The 8,030-nt window shown below is 46.6% G+C and overlaps 1 pseudogene; it reads left to right on the top strand.

Moving 5' to 3' along the window:
• Window positions 1-251: 251 nt before the first annotated feature.
• On the top strand, window positions 252-672 carry LOC121463278 (annotated as a pseudogene).
• The last annotated feature ends 7,358 nt before the right edge of the window (window positions 673-8,030 follow it).

Raw genomic sequence — 8,030 nt, 5'->3', positions numbered from 1 at the left:
TGAAATATATCTCTATATATCTAGAATATCTAAGTAACATGACTACAAACTTGACTATTATTTATGATTATCCATCAACAACCTGTATTTCCTAATTATACGTTACATTTTAAAAATGAACTACACAATCACAATACCTTAATCAATATCAGAAATACATATACATATAACAAAATTGACCTTAAAATCCATACCAATGGATTCTGGGTAGTGATCTGTTTACTTCCTGCGGCTGATTTGTCTCATTGGTGAGGATGGCCCTGGAGACGGTGCCGAAAGACCTGCGGCATCTGTGGGCTTGTTTGCTGTGCTTGTTAGTCAAGACCATAGGCCAGTTTGAATATGACAGCTGTGACAATTGCGAAGTGTACCTGCAAATGAAGGGCAACAGAGAGATGATGTATGACTGCACCAGCTCCTCATTTGATGGGTAACTTTAAGCCAGGTGTATATGCTGTGTCAGTCACTGGTCACCTGCCCCAAGGAACTGTTCGGGAGCTGAAAAGTCGGGGAGTGGCCTACAAATCCAGAGACACAGCAATAAAGACCCAGCTAGGTGCAGCCCACGGTGTCTTCTCTCTTCTTCTGGCCCGTGCTTGTTTTCGTGGAACTAAACAGGCCGAACTCCAGATGCCCCCTGCCCTCTGTCTCAACATCAGCAGACTCCCCTGAAAGCAGCACATCCGGTCCTTGAGTCATTTCACTTTCTCTGAGGCCTGGTGAAGTGGGAGTGTCTGCTGGGAGAGTAAGAGGCTGGTTCCTACCTCTGCCCAAGGCTCTGCCTTTGTCAGATACCAATAAAATAAACTTTTGGGATTCACTTAAAAAAATCCATACGAATGTAAATTATTCATATCTATATCATATCCCCCTTTAAATGTAAAAGAACATTCATAAACAATATTTTGGGAACATGGGCGCAGTTTTTTCTCTCCAAACTGCTTCCTGCTGAATGGGGGTGCTGTTAATCAGATCATTTAGGGTGTAACCTGTGTGCCAGGTTTATCTCAGCTGGCAGTTGAGTGAAGTAATTTTTTGAGGGTGTTCACGGCAACTTTTCGGGAGGTCGTGGTCTATCATACCATATTGGGATAGAATCAATCCACAGGGTCTGGTCCTCTGTGAAAACAAAAGAAGACCCTCTCTAAAGCATCATATCCTTAGACCCAAATTTTGAAGTCATACCCTCATGATATCCGTCCTGGTTCCACTTGGCAGCCCATATAATGAAATGTCTCTCTGTACTTAGCTCCTTTACAGTCAAAAGATTCAAAGAAAACACAACAATACAAAGAATCCAGACTCTCTGTGAATTTTCCATTTTCACGTGGCTTATTTTTCTTTATTTCTTTTACTCTGTCTCTTTAAAGACTTTACCCTTTTTTAAAGACATTAACTTTATTCTTTATATTTTTTTCTTCTCTCTCCCAAACCTACGTACATTCATCCAACAGTGTCTGAATCTGTTTTATTATGAATCTGTAATTTTTTTTTTTTTACTATCCAGGAGCACTTTGTTTTGTGCCTTTAAATCACTAAGCGCTTAAAAATCTAAGCTGTGACAATTCCTAGGTCAAAAACATGTACTGCCTGCTTACCCCGCCCAGTCCAACATGGCAGAGCCGCTCGTGCCTCTGATCCTTGCACATTGCACCAGTAGCATGGTGGAGCTGCTTGTGCCTCTGAGCCACAGCACACAATGACTTCCTTTTAGGCACACAGCGAGTCTAGTTGCCATCAAACAAATTGTAGCACTTTACTCCAAATGCTCCATTCAAAAGCTCTGTCTCCTGCAGGAGCCAGACAGAGATTGCAATGGCGGTACAGCCCAGAAAGCCGGCATTTTAAAACAGCCAGTTTTATCCTGCTGCTGAGTCAGGAAAATTTCAAAATGGAAGACGTACCATTTCGTGCTAGCTCTGGGGCCGCCAGGTAGGAGCGACACTCAGCACTTTAATTCTGAGACTGAGCGTGCAGCACAGAAATTCTTTTCATCCAAGTTACAGCCAAATCTGAAACGCAGAACACTGCACAGTCTGAAAACATGTCACTATATGGTGGCAGGAATCCGCCATGCTCTTCCGCCTGCCTAAGCCTGATTCGGCCATCTGCCCAGGTGCAGGCAGGGAACGCTGAGCCATCAGCACAGTCTCAGAGCACTCTCCTCCGATCCCAAGCAGGAACACAAACATCCAGTCCCATAAAATCCATTGAAATGCTTTAAAGCCAGAGTTCACACTGGCAGCACAGCTCCAGGAAGCTGCGCTTTAAAATGACACAGTGTTTTTTCTGCTGCTGTTGCCGAATCAGGAAATCTCTCTACAGCACGCCACCAACAAACAGCAAAAATCTGTGTTAAACTCTCCCTTATTTTTAAGCCCTCTCAGGTTTTTAAGTGGATTTAGCTCATCACGTCGGGCGCCACTCTGTTGTGTTAGGAGCAGTGGGCTGTGTCCCCGGCACCCAGCCGCCCGCATGGCTAGCTTATGCCCCGAAATAATTACACGTAAACTGTATTCTTTTAAACACTGCCTGGCCCATTAGTTTCAGTTTCTTATTGGCTAGCTCTTCCATATCGATCTAACCCATTTCTAATACTCTGTGTAGCTCCACGAGCTGGCTTACCAGGGAAGATCTTAACCTGCATCTGTCTGGAGTGGGAGAACCATGGCGACTCCTTGACTCAGCTTCTTTCTCCCAGCATTCTGTTCTGTTTTCTCCGCTTACCTTAAGGGTTGGCCTATCAAATGGGTCTAGGCAGTTTCTTTATTAATAAGAAATCACTCCCACATCATATGAGTCTCTTGTTTTTCATGTAGATGTCTCCAATTTGGTGGCTCCCTCACTCCAAGCTCCATCCTGATAAGTGGCTCCTCATCCCATTTCTTCTGGCACCCTCACCCCAGCCCCATACACCTCAATCATCCTAGGCTCTTCCCTCTTCTCCCCCTCCAGTCCCCAGTATCTGGTTTCTCTCTGAACCCTGCTTTTGTCCTTTCACTGCTGTCCCTGGTTCTCACCTGGAGAGCAGCATCAGCCTTCCCACTGGTCCCCCTCTGTAGTGTATCCTCCTGGTGACAGCCATGTGAGCTTCCTAGAGGGAAAGTCTGACTATGTCACTCTCTGAATTAACACGTGCTGGTTTCCATGGCTCTCAGGATCGGGTCTATCAGAAGCCAACCTGCCCTTCGCTGCTCAGTCGCTTAGTGGGCCACAGAGTTGCATGCTACCACCGACATACAATTCATCCCTTTGTGTGTGGCATGTGTGTGTGTGTGCAAGTTACTCCCTTGAGATGGGGTCCCTCTCTGAACATGAAGCTTGTTATTTCAGGTAGGCTGTCATTTCAGGTAGTCAGCAAGCTTCTGGGATCCCCCGTTTCTCCCTCCCTAGCCAGGGATCGCAGGCATTTGATCCTGTGATCCTGTGACGATGCCTGAATTTTCATGTTAGTGTTGGGGATTCACGTTCCAGCCATAGGCTGCTTAATTTTTTGTCAACTTGAAATAAAGTAGAGTCACCTGGAATGAGAACCCCCAGTTGAGGAATTGCTTCTATCAGATTGGCCCGTGGGCATGTCTGTCAGGCATTTCCTTCATTAATGATTGGTGTGGGAGGGCCCAGCCACTGTGAGCAGTTGCTATCCCTGGCAAATGGTCCTCGGTTGTGTAAATAGGCAAGTGGGCAAGCCATGGAGAATAAGCCAGTCAGCAGTGTTCCTCAGGGTTCTGTTCCTGCCTCCAAATTCCTGCCTGAGTTCCTGCCCATACTCCCCTCAGCGATGGACTGTTACCCAGAGTGTAAGACGAACAAGTCCTTTCCTCTCCAACTTGGTATTGGTTGGAGTTTCGTCACGACAACAGAGAAGCAAACTCAGATGCATCCTCACACTGACAGAGTAGCTGCTCTTACCCATGGAGCCGTCCTCTAGACCTCATTCACCCTTTGGAAAGCTCAATGCCACTGCATTGCTTGTTCCCCAGGATCATCATCACTAGACCTGCGATGGACGTGTACCACCCATCCCACAACCCTCTGTTACCCTCAAGAGACACCTGTGCTCATAACAGTCATCTCTTTCCATAGAGTCTGGATTCTGACATATGGGGTCACATTGCATGTGGCTCTTCGATCTGGATTTTTTTACTCAGCAATGCTTCCCAGAGCCTTGGTTTTTCTGTGCGAGTTTCAAAAACATCACGGCTTCCGTCCCTCAGTGTCACCCACCCCCCTGTCTGCTCAGAGTGTCTCAGCTCTCAGGTCTTAGTCATTTTTAAAAGAGCCTTTTTCTTACCCAGATTTATGCTGGGATGAGACCCCTGTTTAGGTCATGGTAGCCCCGCTTCCCCCAGCATAAGCCTCATCAAATTACATCACTGTTTCTCATCGAGCTTACTTCCCGCCAAGAAAAGCACTTGCCACCCTGCTCACTCCTACTTCCCAGAGCCTTATCCATGCCTGCAGTGGAAGGGCCCCTCAGTAAATAAATACTATGTGAAAAAATGCATTAATATTTATTTGTTCGTGAGATGTGGGTAAAACATGGCTGAAATCTCAGCATCAGGAAGGCAGAATCAGGAGGATCTAGAGTTGGAGGTATCCCCTGAGCTATACAGAAACAGTTTATCTTAGCAGACTAACAAACCAAAACAGCAAACATTGCATTGGCACATTGACTTCTGGGCGGAATGTACAGCTGATTCAGCACTGGTCCCTTGAAGTCTTTCAGTGTGACACTTTTTCTTTCCCTTCCGTGACATTAGGTTGAATGTAGCGGGGGCTAGCAAAGGGATTTGAACACAATTTTGTGTTTTGGAGATTCTGAACAACTGGAATAAGAGGGTGCTTGGTTCAGGAAATTCAGGCTAAGCCCTGTTCCTGAAGGCCAGCTGGCCTGTGTGTGTTCTTGTCACTCCAACCCTGGCACTGGTGGAGAAGGAAGTGTCCTATAAGGGCCTGGTGAAGAACTCAATACAGGCAGACCAGCCTCAGCACTGGGGTTTTCATCCCTCTGCTCTGGTGCTGGGACCTTGTGGTTGTATCCAGGAGGAGCTGGGGCACAAGGAACAGAAGTGGGGATGCTAGAGACTTGACTAAGGCCCCCCTAAGCCCTTTATTAGGAAGGCAGTTGTCACCTTGAGGATGTAACTAACCCCCACAACTCTCCTAGAGGGGAGATGTCTGCTCTGTCAGTTAGCAATGACTCAGAAAGCAAAACTGGAGGCTTTCTTTCCAGAGAGTTCCGTGTGCATGGGGGGGGGGCTTGGACATTGAATGCTGTTGTATGAGGCTCTATCGAAGGATTCCTGGGGACATCTCTCATGGAGTGAAAATATTGCCTGTGAAGTCGCTCTACTAGCCATAGGGGAGAGAGACAGAACCATGGAAGAGCTTACCCATAAGGTTTTCTCGGAACATTTATGTTCCTTTACCTGACTCTCACTGTAATGAGGCAAGTTGGGGCCACTTTACAGAGAAGCAGGGAGTGTCTGACCCTTGTCCTGCCCCACCAGGACAATGTCAACAGGTCAGCACTCACCTCCTAGCCAACAGGAGCTGGAGGTGACGTGGGGTGCAGTGGAAAGGGTACGGGATCTAGAAACCTTGATTCTGCCCCAACAGAGCACTGCCCCAGGGTTCAGGCTGTCTTAAACATAGTCTTTGTTTTCTGTGAAGTCCTGTCAGTCCTTGAATTCGCTGGGATTAAAGGTGTGTGCGACCAGCACCCAGCAGTCAGATAAACAATAGGTTCTTTTGAATTTCACTATATCCCTAATATTACGTGGAATATATTTACACTGATATAATCTCCAGGCAGCTAGGCTTGTTTCCCAAGCCTGACAGGAAGGATAGCAATGAATCCAAACTTAGGAATCAAGCAGTCGGTGTTTAGACCTAATTGTTAGTAGCATTTTTGTGGTCAGAAACCTTCCAATTTCCTTTTCGAATCTCAATGCCATATTTTTAAAGAACTGCTGGATTTCCTATACTTTTAAAAATAATTTATTATTCATGCATATGTGAACATGTGAGCTGGTGCCCGCGAGGCTGGGTTGTTTTACCATCGAACCAGAGTCCTTGGGAAATATTGCAGGGCTCTTAGCATCATACCTTCAGCCCGTCTTTGTTATACTTTATTTTTATACTTTTATTATTGTTTAGTCTGGCTACTGATAATAACATCGAGTTGCAGGATCTACTCGCAGAAAGGAGATGCCCATGAAATAAATTAATGGAATGAAATGAGAAAAGAACAAAATAACAAACAAAAACAAAACAAAACTCTAGTCCTCCTGAAAAAGACAAAGTTGTCCTTTATCTGAACTGGGATTTTAGAAGTGAAAAGGCGTCACGGCAAAGTGACATGGACACAATGATCGACAATCGCGCCACCCAGTGGGTGCATTGTACCCGTTGTCCTTCTTCGGACCGCGGGCTCAAAGTGTAGTGTTTGGCAGAAAAGTGGTTGGGTCTCTTGGTACTGAACCAAACAGCAAACTGGGCGCGCCTCGGGCGAGAATTCACTCTCTTTGCTCCATCTGCTATTCCGAGATCACATCGCTGTCTCAGAAGAAGGAAAAGATGGCTGGAAAACACCAACAGAAAAAAAAATTAAACATTATACGTTTACTGAGCCATGGAACTGCATTCAGAGACAACGCGCAGTAGCGCCGACGTTCTGGATAACATGCCCGCGCAGTAGGTTGGAATCGGACGGGAGGGAGACTCGCATTGGTGACAACAGGATCTCTCCAATTCCAGTTTAGAGAAGAGGTCCTTAGTCCTGAGAATGGAGCTGAGGGTAGCGAGTGGAGGACGCAGATGCACGGCAGCTTGTGTGGTTCTAGATAGTGTGTCTTCCACCAACTTCTCTCTGTCGCGGGGCAATTCCTGGTCCCTCCCCTTGGGAGAGACTGGGCAGGCAGCTGGGATGGATTGGGAGCTCAGACAAAGATAACCTGAAGGATTGGCCTCTTTTCTCCTCCCTGATTTCCACTCGCTTAGCAGACCGTTCTGGTTATCCACTGCTCTCTAAACCCTGCGTGAGAATTTTCTGAACAATCTCGCGGTTCGTTTCTACCACGAAACCCAGCTGAAACAGGCGAAAATCGCAACTCGTAAATTGCTGATGCTGGGATTGCAAATGTCTTTCTCAGTGATCATCTTTGAGCCCTTGACTGTCCGATCACCTGTCCGAACCCACGTGGCTTCAGATGGCCCAATACGGGACTGAGAATTTGGCGATAAAGTGAAGGATTCAGATTTTTTCTGGGGAGAAAACGGAAGCCTAGAGAACTAAACATGGCATCAGGGTGACAATTCAGGCGAGTGAATGTCCTTCCTAGTGGGGGACAGGTTAACTTTCCCACACCATTCAGCTCCATGCTGGGAGCCTAGCTAGAGAAAATCTCCCTGTGTAGGCAGAGAACCCTCAGCTCAACCTGGCAGCAGGCTTTCTCTCTCTCTCTCTCTCTCTCTCTCTCTCTCTCTCTCTCTCTCTCTCCCTCCCTCCCTCCCTCCCTCCCTTCTTTCCTTTCCCTCCCTCCCTTCTTTCTTTTTCGTTCTTTCTTTCTTCCTTTCTCTTTCTTTGTTCTTTCCCCCTTCCTTCCTTCCTTCCTTCCCTCCTTCCTTCCTTCTTTCTTCCTTAGATGTTTTAATTGAAATAGAATCACATCCTATTCCCTCTCTCCAGCCCTTCCCAGATGTCGTCCCTTGAACCCCTCCCATAGCCTCCTCAAATTGATAGTCTCTTACAATCTTTCCACATCCTTTTCAGAAATGTTCCCTGAGTCATAGACACAGGAGCTATACGATATAGAGGTATCCGTTGGGGTTGGGCCTCCATCATCTGTTGATATGTTGGTATTTGCGTTCCGTCCAGTCGTGGCTTCCTATTTGCTGTACAAAGGCTTCCTTGATGAGGGGTGAGAGCTATACCTATTTCCGAGGACTTAGAGACAGGAGCTGCAGAGAGACTGTGTAGTACCTGTCTTTCTGGCTCACTCAATACAATCTTTTCTAGGTCTGTC

This window comes from Microtus oregoni, unplaced genomic scaffold, assembly GCF_018167655.1.
Source record: "Microtus oregoni isolate MIOR12 unplaced genomic scaffold, Mior012 000026F_ref0000081, whole genome shotgun sequence".
Lineage (NCBI taxonomy): Eukaryota > Metazoa > Chordata > Mammalia > Rodentia > Cricetidae > Microtus > Microtus oregoni.
The sequence above is the reverse complement of the archived record's forward strand: the minus strand, read 5'-3'. Positions and strand labels throughout refer to the sequence as shown.